This window comes from Eptesicus fuscus, chromosome 8 (genome assembly GCF_027574615.1).
Source record: "Eptesicus fuscus isolate TK198812 chromosome 8, DD_ASM_mEF_20220401, whole genome shotgun sequence".
Classification (NCBI taxonomy): domain Eukaryota; kingdom Metazoa; phylum Chordata; class Mammalia; order Chiroptera; family Vespertilionidae; genus Eptesicus; species Eptesicus fuscus.
The window spans coordinates 90455149-90477766 of record NC_072480.1 but is presented as its reverse complement, the minus strand read 5'-3'; the positions used below and the strand labels follow the sequence as shown (position 1 = coordinate 90477766).

General features: G+C 38.7%; 2 long non-coding RNA genes and 1 other non-coding gene across 3 annotated transcripts in view; 1 reads left to right on the top strand and 2 right to left on the bottom strand.

Moving 5' to 3' along the window:
* Positions 1-22618, bottom strand: part of LOC129150119 (uncharacterized) — a 57693-nt gene that overhangs the window by 21047 nt on the left and 14028 nt on the right. The gene's annotated exons all lie outside the window — the stretch shown is intronic.
* LOC129150120 (uncharacterized) lies at positions 1928-20377 on the bottom strand. The gene is made up of 3 exons (XR_008556852.1): positions 20263-20377; positions 17890-18338; positions 1928-2026 (listed from the first exon to the last, which is right to left on the bottom strand). It is a non-coding gene; the product is annotated as an uncharacterized LOC129150120 (long non-coding RNA).
* MIR383 (microRNA mir-383) lies at positions 11949-12032 on the top strand. The gene has a single exon (NR_129104.2). It is a non-coding gene; the product is annotated as a microRNA mir-383 (primary transcript).

Sequence of the window (22618 nt, the reverse complement as noted above, 5' to 3'; positions counted from 1 at the left end):
TGTGTCTTCCTTTCTCATATCACTGAAACGGTCACCATGCTTGCTTTCAAAAGCTTTTGAATGTTAATGAAAAAATACTCAAAGGAAAACCAGAGCTTTAACTCTTAATCCATAGTAAAAATTCAGCCATCTGCCCCTGGGAGGTGAATTCGTTTTAAAACAACAAACTTCAAACAGTAAACTATTTAAAATTTATCATTACTTAGACGAAGAAAGAAGTCCTGAAATTTTGCTCCCAGATCAAAGATATATAAATAACATAACAGACCCTTTATTTAATAATAATTAAAAAAATGTTTATTGCTGGTTGCCTGAAACAAAATGATTTTAATATTAGAATGTTACCTGTGGAGATTTTTATTTATTTTTTATTTATTTTTTGGTCTACTGGATGCTTTAAGGCTTAAATAGAAAAGCAAATATGGCCTTATTAACATTCTATAGAAGATCAAAATTAACAGCTTAAATTATCTATAGCCCAATTTTCTTCAAAATCTTAGAGATTCCTTTAGAGCCTGGTGTTTATAGAGGCAAATTAATAATGAGGGGTCCCTAAAGTGCAATTTGGTGATATTGTGAGCACCTACCCCCATAAGTACTTTATAAATTAAGGGTTGATTATTTGCTTTGCCAAAGAATTCTTTTCTTCACAAGAAATTCACAAGAGGATTCCTTTAATTAACTAATCCCCTAAGTGCATGTAAAATAAGGAGATGCTAAGGCTCTGTGCTTTTTAGCTCCTTTTAGATTATCCTGTTTCTGTTTTTAACTTTTCGGATTAAGTGTTGCCTTTATGCACATCTCTTGGCCCATTACCTAATTATAAGTACACGAAGATCTGAACATCCTTCCAGGCTCTGGGTTAGATCATGGAGTACACACGCATGAGTGATGCCTGTACCTGCAGTCACAGACCAGAGACACGCCACCACCCCCTGCCAGGTCGCCTCAACCAACTCTGTGTCACCGGAATAATGCAGAAATTGTTATTCACAGGGGTTTATTGTTCTTCATAACTGTTGGCATAAGAAGCAATTGACTCATAGAAGAAAAATATTTGGTTTTAATGATAGACATTACAAAGAGGTGTGGGGTAGGAAGCTTTCTAGGAAGAAATTCATGCCAAAAATGTCAAGATCATTATGTATCACGAGGCATGTTCTGATAGTGTGAGCAGAGTTTACCTGGAATAGAGACCTAGAAATGGGACAATGGGATGAGATGAGAAAGGAAAGGAAAAATAGTGTAACTTGAGGTCTGATGATACAGGACCTTGAATGCATTACTAAGGAAACTGAATTTTGCTTTATAGGTAGCAAGAACCATTACATTTTTAATAACTAAATGTTGTGATTGTATCATAGGTTTCCTGTCCAAAAATTACAACAGAGATTAGAAGGGATTTGAGAATATAGAGAAAAAAAGAGACTCCAGACACAAAGTTTCATTAAAGTCCATCTGAAAGAATAAAGGGAAGAGAGAACAAATTGAAATGTATGGAGAGGAGACTGTAGAACTGGCAGACAAACTAGATAAGGATCACATCTGAGAGGAAGAGACACATGTGTCTTCTGATGCTGACCACTGGCAATGACATAAACCAAGAAACAGACTAGAGCAGAAGAAGAATTTAATTTTTTTCTGTATTTACTAAAAACTTTTGAGTTTCTGACTATGCCTTCTATTTTATATTGTGACACTTGTAAAGAATGTGGTAGAGATATTTTGTTAAGACTTGTGTTTTAAAAAATTTGTAATATAAACATTTTAATATAAAAATATGTTTTGACTCTTTTAAAATCTAAAACAAGCCATTTTCAACAGCAATTCCAGTTACTTATTTCACATTGTCTTGGCTATATCTCTGAGATGTCTCTCCCCATTGGGGAATAAATACTGCATTACAAAGGATGGTCACCTGATTTTATTAATTTATTTGGATTTTAGAGTTGGAGAAGTCTTCTTCTTGACCAGGGTAGAATTCTCTTCTTGTCTTATGTTGCCTGTTCTCATTATTACTCTGATTCTAATAAAGAAAAGGAAATGAAACCAAGTTATCTAAATCTTATTATTGACTGACTTATTTATCAACAAAAGTCCTCTAGACACTAGATTCTAGTGGAACAGGTCATTGATCTATTCCAAAGAAGTTACTTTTAAGATGGAAGATTGTGTGTTATATGCTTATAAATATGTGAGTAAATCTTTGTCAGACTTGACAAAATTTATGACAGACTTTCAAAACATAAAAGTCTAAGTCCTTAGAAAGATGCTAATTCTCTTTAGTTTATCTTTGTTTCAAATTGTTGGAGAAGTTACAACATATGAGACTGAGTAATATAATTTTTTAATACATGTGGACCTGAGGTAAAATAAGGGGTGGAAATCCAGGAAAGACATAAATGCTAGAAAGTAATTATAGAAGTTGAGGATATTTTTTACAACATTAGCATTCATGGTGATCATTGTTAAAGATACAAAGATGTTTTGTCCTTACTGTCTAGATGATCTCTTCTAGTTCAAGAATATTTTGAAATAATAATGTACTACCTTTGTGCTATAGGGAAATATATTGATGTGGGAATTGGTGAGATCACAGAGAAGGTCGAGTTCTCTCTCAAACCTGTCAGAGCCTTTCTATAAATAGTTTCCAATTTTCTGAATGTATTTGCATGTACTTTGTAGTGAATAAAGTACCCCCCCCCATTTCTTTACCCAAGAAGCAGTAAAGTTTTACATAGAAAAAGAGAAATCCGGGCCACCTCTTAAGGTAAGGCACTACTTGCCTGCTGAGGACATTAGTGTATATCAGCATTTATAACCAGGTCTTCACAGCATGCAGACAATTTAATTTTTTTGCCATCTCAGAGAGGAGGGTACTCTTTTTATTTTGAATATTTCTTCTTGCTTTATCAGCAGCAGACCTTTAGTATCCAAGAAAATAATATCTGAGCTACATAATAGAGAAAAACCTTTCCTCATAGGGTATTGATTTCCCTGGTCTCTCTTTTATTGAGATGTAATTGACATAGATCATTGTTTAAGTTTAAGATGTACAATGTGTTGATTTGATTCACTTATACACTGAGTGGCCAGATTATTACGCGTTCAGAGATCATAATAATCTGGCCACTCAGTGTATATTGCAATGTGATTACCACCCTAGTGTTAGCTAACACCTCTTTCACATCACATAATTATCGTTTCCTTTTTATGGTGAGAACATTTAAGATCTAGTATCTTAGCAACTTTGAAGTATACACTACTAGTACATTGACTAAAGCAGAAAGAATTCTAACAATTGATAGGGCTATCAGTGCTAATTTTACTTGCTTTCTAGGTAACTCAGTCACTTACTTGGAATTAAAGCCATCGAATCCTTACTGTTTAGATTGTAGGGGTGTATATAAATGCTTGCCCTTGAGAATCATATTTCCATTGCAGAGCTGTGAGGCTGTCTACATAAGGGACTGCATAGAGGCGTGAAAAATACAGACTGAGGAATAGGCAAGTCTGGAAGTCCTGCTTTGGCCCATTCCTAGCTGTGTAACCTAAGGCAAGTTTTTTCTGAATATATATATATATATACATTTTTAATTTTTCATTGATTTTTTTCTTAAAGAGAGTGGAAGGGAGAGGGAGAGACAGAGAAACATTGATGTGAGAGAGACACATAGATTGGTGGCTGCCCACTCCTGCCCCCTCTGGGGCTGGGGATCAAGCCTGCAACTGAGATATGTGTTCTTGACAGGAATTGAACCTGGAACCCTTCAGTCCATGAGCCGATGCTCTAGCCACTGAGCCAAACCAGCTAGTTCTGTTTCTGAACTTTTAAATGCGTGAGATAAAGAATCCTGTGATAAATTCATCTTGTAGCTTTTGAATAACCTCAGTAACCAATGGGATTTTCAGAAATCAAGTCATTTTCTTTGTCTTTACTTCCCCTTGAGTTGGAGTGCCACGAGTTAGGGTCAACTCTGAAGCATATCTGCTTGCAGCTGACTGAGCTGCTTCCTGAAGAGAGAAGCTGTACTCACTTTGAAGGTTAAAGCACTATTTTGTCTGGGTGACTTCTCAGGTTGATGGACTGTTGTCCTCGGTGGCTATACGGACTCTGGAGGACAGAATAATGCCTAGAGGAGGTTTCTCCCTGTTCAAACATTTCCTGCTCTCCTCAGTACGCAAAGGGAAAGAAACGTCACTTTGCTCTTGATTATAACCGCTACACCAGTGGTCGGCAAACTCATTAGTCAACAGAGCCAAATATCAACAGTACAACGATTGAAATTTCTTTTGAGAGCCAAATTTTTTAAACTTAAACTTCTTCTAATGCCACTTCTTCAAAATAGACTCGCCCAGGCCGTGGTATTTTTGTGGAAGAGCCACACTCAAGGGGCCAAAGAGCCGCAGTTTGCCGACCACGGCACACTGTTTCTTCCAGTTACAGTCTTTCTGCAGTGGTCATTTTATGTTAAGACCAAACATAAAAGTGTGTTTGAGAAACATTTTAAATTTGTATTCATGTGACTTTTATAAAACTACAGTGTGATGTCATCCTAGATGGTCCTTTTGTTTCATAGAGTGAATAGACTCTGAGTCTTGGCTTCATTTCTTGACATACTTTTAAAATTTGTTTTATTTTGCCAACATCCTCAAACAATTGGGGCATCAAAAGCCTGTGTAACATGATGACTAAACACAGAGATCATGTTTGCATTTTCCCCGTTGGCACAACAGCCATACCTGGGGACCCATTGCCCACTGTAGAGAAGGTATCTGTGCTGCCTGAGTAGGAGTTCTCCAAATGGAACAAATGGAGAGGATGTCCTCAGAGGACATGATCCCCAAAGATGTCTCTGAATCTCAGCGCCTTGGTTCTCAATTGAATGATAGGAAACCACTTAAGTAGTCTTCCAGTGGCCTAAAGCCGTCAACATCTTCAAACCTTATTCAAGGTTCTTATTGAAGCTGGAAACAAGCAGCCTCCGTTTTCCTAAATGCATCTTTATAGATGGAGCAGGGGTTCTCTGAGCACAAGTAAATGAAGTAAACATTTTACTTATTGGTTAATTTGCATTTTATCCTATTTGGAGAAGAAGGCATACTCTAAGTAAGGACCAAAGCATTATGGCTTTCACCAAAGAGAAGTTGATAATTTGATAGCCTGACTCTCCCTAAAGAATTTCTCAGGTGGTCTGAGGATTAGCAGCACTTCCAGCAAATGTAAAGAATATAGTTTGTGGCCCGGCCAGTGTGGCCCAGTGGTTGAGCATAGACTTATGAACCAGGAGGTCACAGTTCGATTCCTAGTGGTTGTGGGCTAGGTCCCCAGAGTGAGGCATGCAGGAGGCAGTCAATCAGTGATTCTCTGTTATCATTGATGTTTCTATCTCTGTCCCTCTCCTTTCCTCTCTGAAATCAATAAAAAATATATCATATATATATAATTTGTGGGGTTGAGTGCAAAATGAAAATGTAAGTCTCCTTGTTAAAAAAAAAGGTGCCATTAGAGGTTCTAAAATACAAATTCTTTCCTTTTCTTCCATAAACTTTCAACTTATCAAAGTGTTTTAATTTGCTATTTATAGTCATTCTATGTAAAGAAAAATCAATTTTAATGATTAGCATGAATTTTACTATTCATGCTTATGCAAATATAAGAGGATTTGTGTGCAAATAACTGAAATTCAAAGGTTTTATTTTGTAGCTTTATATGCATATGTATTTTATTCCTAATAGAACAAAACAATCTGAACTGTTTTTATTTCACTTACTATAGCTAATGCATCTACAATCTACCCACATTCTTTACCTTCACCTTACTGATGAGTAAGGAAGGACTAAAGAAAAAGGGATTATGGTTTGTCTACCTTTCCCTGTCTTTCTTTGTCATCAGTGGTCAGCTAATACATAGAAAACATGCATAATAATGCACACAATAGATCCTAAAGTTCTTTAGCTGGGTAGGCAAGTGGCAATCTGCATTCCCCCTGCTGCAAGCCCCATGCCCAGCAGATATTTGTTGCTGTCTTTACATTCCTTTGCTACAATCTACCCATCAACTCTGAGTAGCTCTGAGATTTATGCCCCAGTAGCGGAGTTACCACCCCTTCTGCTGCCTACCTTATGCTTTTATACTCAGCAGTTTTAACTAAAATGTGCAAGACAGGGTCAACTTTGTCATCCACTCCCATTTTCCTATTATTGAAAACCAAATGTATAAAGAATGGTCATAAAGTGAATCTTCACTCTGAAATGATAAATAGTGAAAGCAAATAGGAAAAATAATTAAAGGTAATATGGATACCTAAACTTAGATTTAGGTGTTGAATTTCAAAATAGTATATCTTGAATATGAGATTTGAAATTTACATCAAGGTAAATTCAAAACTTGTAAAAGAAGGTGCCAGAGCATTCGGTTTTCATCACAGTCCATGTTCTTCCTTCCTTCTTTCCCTCCCTCCGTCCCTTTCTTCTTAGGAACCATTTTGAATGAAGCCAAGGTCAAAGGTCTGTGGAGTAAAGCCTGCATTTACCTCTTACTGACACTAGATGGGGGTGATGCATCATAAAGGTGAAATGTTGCTAGCAACAATTTGCCCTTGGGTATTAGATATCTAGACTTGTAGAAATACTAGCAGTATTTGTCAGGTATTTTTAAGTGAAGTGTTACATCAAACTGTAAATGAGAAGGAAACCAGAGTTTTGATAGGCATTTTTAATCAATGGGAGTAATTTCTCTAACTTTTATACGTAAATCACTCCTTTGTGTGTCCTCTATGGTTTCTAATTTCCAATTCTTTAGAGAAGGAGAATAAAGCAGTGAAGATACCCACTCCTAGATTTCTATCAGTTTTTCCCCTTTCCTCATGTCTTGCCAGCACATAATTTGGCTTTTAAAAGTTGTACAGACATTCAAAGATTCACCTTATTTTCATAGAAATAACAAATCTGATTTTCAGTCAACAACTAGCAAATATGCACTATGTGCCCATTGCTCAAGGTGCTGGGGGTACAACAGTAAATTCAAAGCTGAAAATCCCTCCCTTTGCGGAGTTTAGATTGCAATATCAAAAATTCCCCTGCATCGGCACACATATTCCACTGGTTTATATAATATTTAATTAAGTTGTAGAATACTGACAACATGCAGACACAGATTGAAGAGTTTACCTAGGGAATATTGGGTAAGCTCCTAACTGAGCTATGGGAGCAAATGGATTAGAGAGAATCTGTGATGAAAGTTCATCACATTGAAGTCACAGGCATTATGTGACGGACAGAGGAGAACTGCTGCCCATTGGTCTCCTTAGTGGATCAGGGCTGGAAAGTGTAGTCTGCAGACCCTAGTGTGCCCCTCATGCTCCCTCCCTCAAGGGTCTTCTGGCTTAAAATGATCTGCATCATAGCACTACGATTTTATTTGCCTCTTTTGCTTCTTGATGTGAATCAAGGGGATGGTACCAAAATGTCCTCGAGGTCACTATATCCATTACCATTACGCACTGTTACTTAAACATATCCGTAATTAAACAGTTTCAATGATCAGTGTTTCTTAAAGGCTTTTACCCATGTGATGAAGTGGGAAGTACGCACTTGACACTTCACCTGCCTACCAGAGTACCGTGACTCTCTGTAGGAAAAGGATTGGTGGGCTTGTTTGGTCTGTGATCTGAACTTGCTGCCTTTTCATGAAATACCATTCCCCTTGAAAGAACACTGATAGAAAATTTAGTCAGACATGGATATTTGGTCAAAGGGAAAACTGACCGTGTTTGTTGCCAGAGATGAACTTTGAGCTTTCAATGAAAATTGTAATTTTGGAAAACTTGCACTTACTGTCATGAGCTTGTCAGCTACCTCTATACTTGGACTTTTTTTTTATAAGATGGGTAGGGATTTAACGAAGTGATCTTTTAAAACGATAAAATGAGTTATATCACCATTTGGAAAACTGGCGGAATTCAGTGAACCAATATTTTCCAGATGACCAATGTATCATATTATGAAACCAGATGTGGGTAAAAAATTCATTCCAACTGCCAGATAAACCAAGGATTTTTGTGTACAGTGGGAAAAGTTGATCAATAGGTTTCAGATTCTACATTGCAGCTAAGCTTTGAGACACTAGCACTCGAGTTTTATTATAATATCAAAGAAGAATGTCCAATTAGCTGAAAAGGACAGTCTTCCCTACCAACTAGATCCACCTCACATTTGTAGGAGTCCAGATGTTGTTCACATTTCAACAAAACAACACAACACAACACAACAGATTGAAAACAGAGGCAGATATGATGCTATAGCTGTATTCTTTTAACTTAGCAGTCTTACAGTCTTGCATCATCTCTTAACTAAATTTTAATCACTACAATAGATGTGTTAAGAATTGAACTCATATTTTGACTCTAGCCACCATCCCTTACCCTGTTTTTATTTAATATGTTCTATTTTTTAATTAAATTTTTTATTGTTTAAAGTATTACATAAATCTCCTTTTTCACCCATTGACTTCTCCCTGGCCACTCCCACCCCCCAGCACGTGCCCTCACCCCCCTACTGTATTGAGTATTTTTGATAAATTTTCTGTGTCCATTGGTTATGCTCATATGCATGCATACAAGTCCTTTGATTGATCTCCTACACCCACCCCCTTCTATCCTCCCCTGCCTTCCCGCTGAGGTTTGAAGGTCTGTTTGATGCTTCTATATCTCTGGACCTATTTTCATCAGTTTATATTGTTCATTATATTCCACAAATGAGTGAGATCATGGGATATTTATCTTTCTCTGACTGGCTTATTTCACTTAGCCTAATGCTCTCCAGGTCCATCCATGCTGTTGCAAATGGTAAGAGTTCCTTTATTTTTACAGTAGAGTAGTATTCCATTGTGTAGATGTACCACTGTTATTAAATACACTTCTCTGCTAATGGGCACTTAAGCTCCTTCCAAATTTTAGCTATTGTAAATTGTGCTGCTATGAACATAGGGGGACATATATCCTTTCTGATTGGTATTTCTGATTTCTTGGGATATATTCCTAGAAGTGGGATTACTGGGTCAAATGGAAGTTCCATTTTTAGTTTTTTGAGGAAACCCCATACTGTTCTCCACAGTGGCTGCACCAGTCTGCATTCCCACCAGCAGTGCATGAGGGTTCCTTTTTCTCCTCATCCTCGCCAGCACTTGTCGTTTGTTGATTTGTTGATGATAGCCATTCTGACAGGTGTGAGATGGTACCGCATTGTCATTTTTATTTGCATCTCTTGGATGATTAGTGACTTTGAGCATGTTTTCATATGTCTCTTGGCTTCTGTATGTCCCCTTTCGAAAAGTGTCTATTTAGGTCCTTTGCCCATTTTTTGATTGGTTTGTTTATCTTTCTTTTGCTCAGTTGTATGAGTTTCCTGAAAATGTTAGAGAATAAACCCTTATCGGAGATAACATTGGCAAATATGTTCTCCCATGCAGTGGGCATTTTTGTTGTTTTGTTGATGGTTTCTTTTGCTCTGCAGAAGCTTTTTATTTTAGTATAGTTCCATTTGTTTATTTTCTCCTTAGTTTCCATTGCCCTAGGAGCTGTATTGGTAAAGATAATGCTAGGGCATATGTCTGATATTTTGCGGCCTTTGGATCCTTCTAAGATTTTTATGGTTTCCCATCATATGTTTAAGTCCTTTATCCAAACAATATGTTCTATTTTGATGAACTCAAAAAGTGCTAGTCATAAATTTAAACATTTCAAGTAAAAATATTGAAGAAATTACATGTGTCATATAGGAATGGAATTGTCAGTCAAGATATTATAGTATTGTTTGTTATCACTGAAAATGTCTTGCAAATTTCAGGTAGACTCTTACTAAAGAGTTGGGTCTGTTCCTTTTGTGACTGAATCTCAAATCACCAACAGTGTGAGTCATGAGAAATGAAAGCCTTAGCATTCCATCGAGTGAATCATATGCCGCCAGAGCTATTGTGGGGCTGCCTTTTGAGTTTGACATTACTAGTTTGTTCCCGGGCATGTTCTGCTTTCAAGCTCATGAAAACCAAAAGGAGAATATTTCTCAGAGAATTTCCTAAGGCTCATTCGTGCCTCTGTGGGCCTTTGCAATCATACAACTACCATCTGACCGCATGTTTCCTTTTAGTATTTTTGATAAATTTTCAGGGTCAACTTCAGTGAGTCAGTGTTGATGAAAAGGTACTTGGTAGCTGTCAGGGTTGCCCTGAGGATAAAGGGCCAAAGTTGACCTTCCGGTCAAGGCTGGTTTTAAGTTGAACCCCTGACCATAATCTATCATCTAAACTGGGCACTGTTGGGAGTAAATGGGTACGGTTTTTACATAGGAATCTCAGGAGTGAACTAGGATGGGGATAGCTGTAATGAGAGCACAAAGCACAGACATTTGATATCCCAACTGGGGGCAATTAAGACTGGAGATTCCTAGACAGTAGCATTAAAGCTGTGTCCTGGTGGGAGAGTGAATTAGTCGAATAAAGTGAAGGCAGGGATTTTTCAAGAAAGGCTGCACAGTAGGACTGCTCAGACCTCTGGGAACTTGCCCATTTCTGTGTGATAGTGGTCATGGGCCTTCAATGGGTGGGGTGTGGGAGACAGGAGAGGGACATACTCTGAAGGGCTGTATGCCCAGCTAGGGAATCTGATGTCAGATTCCCTCTCCCTATCTTCTTATGGAAAAAAAAAAAAAAAAGAACAATAGGAACAAACAAAATTCCTGCTGATACTATTGAGAAGATCCACAAACATAAAAAATGTTGTACACCTGAACTTAATGAGATAGTATATGTCAATTACACCTCAATTAAAGAAAAAAATCAGAACAACCAGTGAATAATTTATTTTTTCTTCAGTAACATAGAAATCCATATATATTTTGTTATATTTTATATTTATTATAATAACAATATTTAAAAAGACTGTTTGACAACCAGCAAAAACAATGGGTTTCCTATGATGAGCACAAAAGTAAAGACTATTGAATTTAATATATTGGTTTTAGAAGTTAGTTTTACTTGCCAATTTATTCTTAGTATATATTGCTAAAATAAATGTGCACATTTTTATGTTTTCTTACTGCTTTAAATTCTTTATGGAACAATGTAGGGTCTAACAAACTCTAAGTTATGCATTTTTAACAATTCCCATGTACTAACTTATTTTATGTAATGCAAATTAACTATTTCATGACCTTTGAAGGAAGTGGTATGGTGAGTCTTTTTTTTCTATAATCTTTTAAACACTGTCTCTTGGTTAAGAGCCCAAATATGCAAGGCAAAAGTTCTTTTGCTTAAAAATTACTAAATAGTTAAGGAGATGAGGTGAACAAGAAAAAGCAAAATAACAATTATGTACTTCAATTACATTTTGTGTCTGTACCAGGAGAAATATTGTTAGTTCAGACAGTATATGTATGGTTATCAGAGCAATCACATGACATTTGGAGTGTTAAAGAATGAATGATTGTGAAGCAGATAACATTTGACCTTTGAACTGGGTGTTAAAGATGCTTGAATGATGGGTGTAATTTGTGTTGGCAAGGAGGAAGGAAGGCTTCGGATAAATAAGATGTAGTAATGAAAAGATATTGGGTATTGTGAATAAACTGGTCTTTTGGTTCATGAAAAGAAAAACTGGAAACTGTAAAATTTCAAAGACTGTTAACCTTGTTGATTTTCCTCCCTTCCTCTCTCCTTTACCAAATATTTCCTTGGGAAAGAAAATAGCTCTTCTCTTGGTACCCATGTAATACTAATTTATCAGTATTGTCATGCTAAGAGCTGTCAATGATTGATGATGAGCTATTTAGATTCAGTTTTTAAAAGGACAAAGCAAATCACTCTAGTGACTGGATTTTTTTAAAATCTGCTACGTGTATTGTTTGATATGCCTGAATAATTTATCAAGACACTTCAGAATCTCCAAGTCACCTGCTCCTCAGATCAGAAGGTGATTGTGGCTTTGGGTAGATATTAATCAGCCACAGCACTACCTGGTCAGAAAGAGCAAGTGTCCTAGCCTTTTTCCTCATGAGACCTTGGTGTCCATCCAGCATAGGCCCCAAGGGAACTACCTGTGGTGGACTGGAGTGGCCGGCATGCTTCAGGTGAGACGTGAAGTGCAATGTTTGACTTGTGTTTAGAAGCCTCTCTTTCTCATAAAATACCTGTTACTCACATGAGCACTTTTATTGTTACTATCTCTTCCCCGTGCTTTAAAATGTTTATACTATAAAGGGAAAATAACTTGAGATTCTATGATGGAGTTAGAAATCCATGGGCAAACAATTTTAAGCTGCAAATAGCACAAATTTGCATATGCATGTTTTCATTTTTCGTTCTGTAAAGGTGAATGCTGGTTTAACTCATGAATGATCAGGTTATTATAGAGGACAGTTTCTATGCATCCTCAGAAACAGAGATGGCTTTTTCATAAGGACTGTGGCTGCTGCCCTGAGCAGCGCATGCCCGGTCTTCTTTACCGTTGTTCCCATTATCAGGAAAGCAAAAGCACCACCCAAGTGCTGAGATATGCTTTTAGGAGCTAGTACCTCAGTAGAGTTAGGTTAAGGAGAATCTGGGAACAATACCCCAGGAAGTCTGGAAAGACATCGCTGGAGAGAAATGCTCCTCCTCCATGAAACACTAGAGGTGGGTGGTGAGCCAAAGAAACATTTCTACAATATTTCCCAAACTTGGTCCTATTCCAACATAATTATACAAGCTTTAGTTGGCAAAAACAAAATGTGAATAAAAACGAGAAAGAAAAGATGTGTGTAGGGAGGATTACAGGCATCTGGTGATAAGACAAAAAAGTCAATAAAAGGTTCAATTTATATGAAAAATAATTCTACAAATGTTTTCAGGCCATTGTTGACAAGGTGTTTCCTCAGGATTATGTATTCCCAAGAGTAACTCTTATTGAATGATTTTTTTTTTAATTTTGATGGATTACTCAATCATATATAAAATCCAGAGGACTGGTGCATGGATTCGTGCACCGGTGGGGTCCCTCAGCCTGGCCTGTGGGGATCAGTGGACCTCCGTGCCATCACAGCCAGGCCTTACCCACCAGCTTGTTGGGGGAGAGGGGTGCACCACCAGGGGGGCAGCTCCTGCATTGAGTGTCTGCCCCCTGGTAGTCAGCACATGTCATAGCTACCGGCCAGTCGTCCGGTCGTCTGGTAGTCCAGTCATTTGGACACTTAGGGTTTTATATATATAGACTAGAGGCCCAATGCATGAAATTCTTGCAAGGGGCTCAGCCCTCACAGCCACAGCTGCCTTGGACCCTCGCAGTTCCGGCTTCATAAGGAAGGTCATTCGGATGGTCATTCTGCTGTTTGATCTAATTAGCATATTAGCTCTTTATTATATAGAATTGGAGCTTCCCTTATTGATATTTTCAAAATTCTTAGAAAAATCAGAATCTTCTGTAGGCATATATCAACGAGAGATATCTTTGAATATTGTATTTTTATCAACTACCTACAAAGTTTCAAGACTTTATGTAATACAATACTTTTGACCTTGATGCAATGTTTCCATATTCTGAATGATTCATAGGCTTGAAGGTTAAGGCTCTGCTGTCCATATTCCAAATATTTAGAGATATTGTATGCTACTTTGGGAAACACTGCACTTGAATTTTTCTGTTTCATTTCCTGAGATGACTTGGCTGGAGAAGTTTTAAGGTATGGTCTCTTTTTAAAAATTGATCACAGAAGTTTAGGAATCAACAATACCCTTAACTAAAACAAACAATCGCTCATACAAAGGAACCTTTGTGTGTGTGTGTGTGTGTGTGTGTGTGTGTGTGTGTGTTCCAATAAAGCTTTGCTGGTGGATATGAAAATTTTATGTAATTTTCACATCTCATGAAATATTATTCTTTCAATGTTTTTCAACAATTAAAAAAAATGTATAAACCTGAAGGTACAAATAGATTGCTGATGTTTATTTCCTTGGGGGGGGGGGGGCGGGGATGTCAAATGTGATTCTAATTATCTTTCAAATGTTTTTTAATGTCCAATATTTTTCTTCTGTGTATTTTCAAGGATTACAGCTGTTATTATTTTTCTCTAATAAAACTGGTTATCCTGTGCATAAACCTGCTTTTATTCTTGAGGGGAAATAAAAGTTATACAATTAGGTAAGTTAGGCACAATTTTCTTTCTTAGTCCACTGAGATTCCCAAGAAAGCAGTTCCTCTAAAGCCCGTAAGTGCCCAGCAATCGACTAAGATAATGATGACATAGAAAATAAATACAATTGGAAAACAGTATTCTTCACAATATTACCTCAAAGAAACATAAAGTATAAATATATTTCCTATGCAAAATGGATGGCGATTTATTTAGTTGGTAAAGCGTCTTAATAGGACAATAATGAAAGCATCTGGAGTTCAAAGCCATCAACATATCATTACGTTAAAATATTTGGATGAGCTGTTCGGTTGTTGTTATTATTGTGTTTTAGTAAAGGTGCTCTTACATCGTAAGAAGCCAAGATTTGATGCCAATGTGTTAATTTATTCTCAAGCTAGATGTGATCATATCCCTGTCTTGCATAAATTCTTTAAAAGCTCCCTCTACTTTCAGGATAAAGGTCAGCAGTGTTGTATTACATATATGCCATTATCATAAAACTATAGAGGCCCAGTGCATGAAGTTCATGCAAGGGTAGGGCCCCTGGTGGCTGTCGGCCAGGGACCCCTCCCTTCCCACGGCCACCTCCCACCATTGCTACAGGCCCCAACCCCTGGTGAAACTCCAGGTTGAGGGAACAATTTGCATATTAGACTTTTATTGTATAGGATTTTTATCTTAGTTCCAGTTCTGCGAGGCATCTTTATGTCTTGTACATAATATTCCTTTTTTGCATTTTTGTCTGTCTCTAACTTCACTCATCCTTCAAAACTCTGCTCATTTGGTTCTTACTCCATGAAGCCTTCCCCGAATCATGCCTTTCGCTCTGCCAGCACTCCACAAACGCCCCAAACGAAATTAACCCTTCATTTTGCCTCTCAGCATTCTGTCATTATAATTCTCAAGTATCCCATGTGTATTTAACAGTAGTTAATTATTACTTATACAGCTTTCTCTTTTAAAAGACTCTAACTACTTGAGAATAAAGTACGTTTTCATTATTTGTAACCTAGGACCTAGTACAATGCTTGCATATTTGGGCTGCTCAGTAAAATGGTTATAGAAAGAATATTTGAATGGAAATACTTACAAGGGTATCCTATATAATAAAAGGCTAATATGCAAATCGACTGAACAGCGGAACGACCGGTCGCTATGATGTGCACTGACCACCAGGGGGCAGATGCTCAACACAGGAGCTGCCCCCGTGGTCAGTGCACTCCCACATGGGGAGCGCCACTCAGCCAGAAGCCAGGCTTATGGCTGGCGAGCGCAGCGGTGGGCTAAGGGTGTCCTACTGACAGCTTAGGCCTGCTTGCTCCCTGGGGGAGCGGGCCTAAGCTGTCAGTTGGACATCCCCGAGGGCTCCCGGACTGTGAGAGGGTGCAGATTGGGCTGAGGGACCCCCTCACCCCCGCCTTGAGTGCACAAATCTTGTGCACCGGGCCTCTAGTTACATATAAAATTTAGCAGCCAAGTAATATGAACTTTTTTTGAAGTAATAATATTGTTCATATTTTGCCTTTTAAAAATCACCATCCCCTTTTGGATTAGTTTTCTTTTCCTTATTCTTCAGATGTCAGCTTAGGTTTCACCAATTCAGGAAAACAGTTCCTACTCACTGCTCTCCACTTGTTCCTTGCAACTCCATTTTTTTTTTTTTTCAGAACACTTATCTTTATATATAAACTAGAGGCCTAGTGCATGAAATTTGTGCATGGGGGGGTGGGTGGGTACCTCAGCCAGCCTGTGTCCTCTTGCAATCAGGGACCCCTTGGGGGATGTCAACCCTAAATCAGCAGTTGGACATCCCTTTCACAATCCGGGATGCTGCATGTACCAGCAAACATACTTTTCATACAGTGAAAGGCATCTTGCTATTGTATGGGCAGCTACTTTTTTTGCCCTGATTATAAAAAGTAGTACATGACATGATCCTTCTGAGGCAGTAATACCATTTTCCCCATCTTATGGGTGGAAAAACTGAAGTAGAGAGAAGTTAAGTAATTGGCTTTGTCACACAGTTATAAGTGTCAGAATCGAGGCTGACCACAAAATGTGCCAGAGTCCATGCATGTCATCGCTGAATCATCCTGTTTTTTCAGTGTTAGAGTAGCCTTGTCAGGTTTTAATTTTTAAATCTAAGAGACTGTTCACAATATATAGGGTAGGGTCCCTAGGCCTGGCAAGCAATCAGGACTATCTATGGGGTGACTGGTGGGCGAGGCAATCGGGGGGCCCCCCAATGGCACCTGCCTTGGCTGGCAGCCTAGCGCTGCCCACTCGCCAGCCCTGTCCTCGAATCGCAGCTGCCAGTCGCCTCCCTCTCAGGGGGCAGACACTCAATTCAGGAGCTCCTGCATTGAGTGTCTGCCCCCTGGTGGTCAGTGCGCATCATAGTGACCAGTTATTCTGCAGTTTGATCAATTTGCATATTAGAGTTTTATTATATAGGATATAAATCCACTGATGAAAATTTTATGGCAACCACCTTATCAGTTTTGTCTTATTATTATATGACTAGAATCTACTGCAGGTGCTGACACAAAGTGGATGCTTAGTATCTATTTGTTAAATGAATAATTAAGCCTGCACACACCCATGCCCACATCCACACCTATGTAACTCAGGCTTGGAATGAAGAACTAGTCTAGGATTCTGACCCTTAATATGGAAATTAGAACAATGCACAGAGCTCTTGGCTGTGTGTAGGAGGTTCAGTTCTAGTCTTCTCTTTACCATTAACATTTTGATTTGAATAAGGGAAAAAATATCTAGACCTCAATTTTCTTATTTGTAAGAGGAGAACATTGCATAAAATGATTTCTTAAATCTGTTCCTAGTTTATGATTGAATTTATGACAATTTAAATTTATAATTTGTGTTTTCTGCCAATAATTCCAATTTAAATGAGCTTGTCTCTTTTAAAAAAATATATATTTTATTGATTTTTTACAGAGAGGAATGGAGAGGGAGAGTGAGTTAGAAACATCGATGAGAGAGAAACATCAATCAGCTACCTCCTGCACACCCACTACTGGGGATGTGTCCGCAACCAAGATACATGCCCTTGACCGGAACCGAACCCGGGACCCTTGAGTCCGCAGGCCGACGCTCTATCCACTGAGCAAAACTGGCTTGTCTCTTTTGATAGCATCCTCTACACAAATTTGAGCCATTGACAAATTAAAATTCCAAGAATTTCTTAGTTTAAAAGTTGAAAGAAATTACTTATATGATATAATTTTATTTTATTTTTTTCTCGAAGCTTACTGTTTAAAGTTCTTGCAAGTTATTAAATTTCCTGCTCCAGTGGCTACAATCTCCCGCCGAACAGTCATCTAATTATGCAGAGAGTAGGATTCTTAAAAAGAATAGAATTTTAGTTTTTTAAATACCATGAATATGAACTTTCTCATTGCAATATTTACCGGAATGCAAGTTAAAATCCAGTTAATAAAATTCTATATAGTAGACTTCTCAAATTGTCTCTTCCATTAAGTTGCATTTAAGATTTTTAGAGCTTATGTTTGTGAATGCAGCAGAAAGGAAGAATCTGTTTGCAAAGCTCTTTAGTTTGCATTTGATGATTGAGACGTAGTACAGTACTCTGTTCTTAATGCCATTTAGGTATTTCAGGCATGCAATATTCAAACTGAAGGCACCCGATTTTGTAACCTGTTTTTTTTTGTTTGTTTGTTTGTTTTTAATCTTCTCACATACCTATTTTTATGGTGTTAGAATAGATTCAGTTCTCCATTTTCCTGCTATAGGACCTCAAGAAGAATATATTCTCATAAGAATCTCTTCATCTGTAAGATGAAAATAGTAAGAGTAACTTCATAGAAATGATGGGAAGATTAAGGTAACACTCTTGTTATAATACCTAATATATAGTAGATGCCCCAAGTATAGTACAGATTATTACAGCAATTGATAACTCACTGCCAAAATAAATGCACAAAAGCTACATATCAACAAATGTGGCATTTTTAGAGTCTCATAAGACTAAGGTAAACATAAATTTAAGATGTTTTCTCATCAGATCCCTTCACACTAAGTTCTGTAAAGATTAAATGGCTTATAAAAGATAGTTCCTGACAAGACAATACGGTTTATGTCTCCTCAGTTTACATGTCATGCTGTACTTCTGAGCGGCCTGAAGACAGTTCCTAGAGCAGAAGACAAGATCATTTTAGAGAAATTAGATTGGGTTGCTTTGACATTGATTCTGATTATCTTCCCCATTAGCCCCAATTATCTGGATACAGAATTTTAATTTTAGAGCAACATCAGAAATAATATTTTCTAGAATTTGATAAAGTACTTTTATCATGGTTTTTACTGGCTATAATAACATCTATATATTATGTTTCTTAAAATTGTTTTATTATTACCACTGGAACATGACTGATCCAAATTCAAATAAGGTCTTTAATGTTTCATACTAATAAGTATTCCCTTTTTGAATTTTCATATTGCTCTAATGCCTATCTTTTAAAATATAATCATTGGCAAGAAGAATTTCCTTATTGTTCAGATCAATAATCAGTTCTCTTGTGTTTAAAAATGTTATGTGTTTAAAATTATTTAAGCACAGATTGTCTTTCCTTCAGTTTCAAGTAGAGAATTATGTTAAAATCATATTAACAATTTTTTATTAGACATCTACTTTACTTAAGGCTTAGCGGTTTGTGATGTGTTTAATTAATTCAGATCTTTACAAAATGTCAGTCTAAAAGTGTTGTTTCGTTCCTCTGCGTTACTGCTATAGTGCTAAGCGTGAGAATTTTTTGATATGAAAAATCCAAAGAACCATACTGTGCCCTTTGCTTTGGGAGTTCTCACTGGCCTGTGACAGATTGCTTGGCAGTGAATCGGGAGATTATATGGGAAAGGGAAGAAAATGTAAAAGCTAAATTTTCCAAACAGCAGTGAGGATTTAATAATGGTCCCTATCTTAAAATGGTCTCCGAACAATCTTGTGACATAGGCATTATTTTCATGTATTTTACAGACAATGATATCAAATTTTATAAGATAAGTGACTTTGCTCATGATTAAAGAATTAATAATTGGCTCAAAATAGATTTGTGTGCCTACAAACTGACTTTTTGTTTTGAGGATATCATAGCCAGCGGTGCCATAGATCCTTGCAAGCGTAGAGTCTGTTTATCAGTGCCCTCTGATGAGGGGCAGGAGGTGAATTGTGGGGAGGCAGTGATAAGGATGGGTTGAAGAGTGAATGACCCTGGATGGCATCAATTCTGTTAGAGGGTTTCAGGGGAAGAGTAAATTTACCAAGGATGGCAGGGGTGATTTTAGCTCCTCTGTTTTGGGTTTCAAGTACTGGGCATCTTCATTTGTGTTAGTGTGTAGAAAGCATTGGAAATATTATTTTAACTATTCACTTACAGTTGAGGATGTTAACAGCTTTATACTGCAATTCATATTTTTTAAATTTCTTTATTGATTAAGGTGTTACATATGTGTCCTTATTCCCTCATTATCCCCCCACTCCCCCAGCTCATGCCCTCAACAACCTGTTGTCTGTGTCCACTGGTTAGGCTTATATGCATGCATACAAGTCCTTTGGTGGACCTCTCCCCCTTACCCCCACCCTCCCCTACCTTCCCTCTGAGGTTTAACGGTCTGATCTATGTTTCTCTGTCTCTGGATCTATTTTTGTTCATCAGTTTATGTTGTTCATTATATCCCATAAATGAGTAAGATCATGTGATATTTATCTTTCTCTGACTGGCTTATTCCACTTAGCATAATGCTCTCCAGTTCCACCCATGCAACATGCAATTCATATTTTTACAAATTCTTATTTTTATGATTTTGTGATTAATATTTCTACCAAAAATATTTCCCAGCAACAGAGACATAAAGAAATCCACCTTTGGGATAGGAATGAATGGCTTTTGGCCTCAGCAATGTAAATACTTTCACACAGTCAGCTTTACCAAGAATCACAGAGATTCTGTTGTAAGGCCAAGCACAGGTTGGCTGAAGAACAGCAAACTAAGTAATGATAAATGGGGGATATCAAATTAGAACAGGTGTCTAGCAGGAGGCCTCAAGGGTTGGTACCTGGCCCAGGCGTATGTAACACTCCCACTAATGAACTGGAAAAGCAGGTAAGCAGGAGGCTAAGCTTGGAGAGATGCTGTGAAAAGCAGAGAGAAACGCAGTAACCTGCAGACACTTTTAATCCTAAAACACAGTTTGAAGTGAAAGATGAGAAAACAGTTATGTGGTTTGGAGCTGTATTTAATTAGATTTATATACCTGGAAAATAAATAATGAGATATATAGGTCATCATTTGGATTAATATTTTCCAACTTTGAATACATTAATCATAAAGAAGAAAACGAAACTATTTACTTGGAACTTTAGTGTAAAAGGAGCAGTTGGCTTAGTTAGGAAATGACAAGTTTTTAACTGCCCCAGGCTATGTGCAGCTACTCAACTCTGGAGGGATAAACATCTTTTCACACTTGTAATTCATTTGACAAAAAATGTTGGAATGCTCTAAGAAAAGCCCCCCCTCCCCTTTTTCTTTACAAATTTCTTTACAAACTTAGTTAATGCCAATAGAACTATTTATGACAAAAGAACAAAATTTGAGCCTTTTAAATTTATATTAACTTTAGAAAATAATTGTTTCTCAATGGTGTCATAAGAAGGCCTTGCTATTTCAATGTAGTTAAGATCATTATTATTATTGGTTTACTCTACTCTCATTTTTATTATTAACTAGTGGCCCTGTGCATGAAATTCGTGCATGGGGAGGGGGTGTTCCTCATCCCGGCTTGCATCCTCTCCAATCTGGGACCCCTCGAAGGATGTCCTACTGCCAGTTTACATGGATCAGGCCTAAACTGGCAGTCGGACATTCCTCTCGCAATCTGGGACTGCTGGCTCCTAACTGCTCACCTGCCTGCCTGCCTGCCTGCCTGCCTGATTGCCCCTAACCACTCTGCCTGCCTGCTTGCCCCCAACTGCCACCCACTGCAGCCTGCTTGTCCCCATATGCCCCCTCCACCAGCCTGATCACCCCCAACTGCCCCCATGCTGGCCTACTCACTTCAAACTGCCCCCACCCACTGTCCTGATCACCTCCAGCTGACCCCCAGTGATGGCCTGCTCATCCCCAACTTGCTCCCCTGCTGGTCTGCTTACCCCCCAATGGCCCCATCCCCCAGAAGCCTGATCACCCACAACTGCCAACCCATCCTGGCCTGATCACCCACAAATGCCCTCCCCTCTTGGCCTCTAACTACCTCTACCTCGGCCCTGCCACCATGGCTTTGTCCAGAAGAACGTCTGGAAGGTCTCCTGGAAGGTCTCCCCGTCTAATTAGCATATTACCCTTTTATTAGTATAGATAAAGGCCTGGTGCATGGATGGGGGCTGGCTGGTTTGCCCTGAAGAGTGTCCCGGATCAGGGTGGGGGTCCCCACTGGGGTGCCTGGCCAGCCTGGGTGAGGGGCTGATGGCTGTTTGCAGGCTGGCCACAGCCCCTTCAGGGTCGGGGGTCCTGCTGGGGTGCCTGGCCAGCCTGGGTGAGGGGCTGGTGGCTGTTTGCAGGCTGGCCACAGCCCCTTCAGGGTGGGGGGTCCTGCTGGGGTGCCTGGCCAGCCTGGGTGAGGGCCTGAGGGCTGTTTTCAGGCTAGCCACACCCCCTTCAGGGTGGGTGTACCCACTGGCGTGCCTGGCCAGCCTGAATGAGGGGCTGATGGCTGTTTGCAGGCTGGCCACAGCCCCTTCAGGGTGGGTGATCCCGCTGGGGTGCCTGGCCAGCCTGGGTAAGGGCCTGAGGGCTGTTTGCAGGCTGGCCATGGCTGCTGGTGACCCAAGCTCCTAGCCCCTCCTTTTTTTCTTTTTTGTTTTTTAGTGCCTCCTTGAGCGGAGGCCAGGGCTGGCTGGAAGCAGGTATCTGGGATTTATTTATCTTCTATAATTGAAACTTTGTAGCCTTGAGCGGAGGCCAGATCAGGCCAGGGAGGGGGCAACCCAAGCCTCCTGCTTGTTCCAGCTCTGTGGCCACAGCCATCTTAGTTGGGTTAATTTGCATACTTGCTCTGATTGGCTGGTGGGCGTAGTGGAGGTATGGTCAATTTGCATGTTTCTCTTTTATTAGCTAGGATGTATTTCTAATGCCAGATTATAACTACCAATGACTAATCATCTTATAAACCTCAATACAATATAATGCAATTAACTACTATTTTAAAATTTATCATTAAACAGGGATTAGGATTTTTCATTATATTTGTATGAAGCTGTTTATTCAAAAGAGATTTGGTTAAGGAAAATATCTTACCCAAACACATGCAGCTAGTAAGTGGTAGAGCTCAACTTCAAGCCCACATCTGTCTGATGCCAACAGTTCTTGAACTCTGGAGCATTATGTCCCAGAACTGTGAGCATCCCAAAGACAGT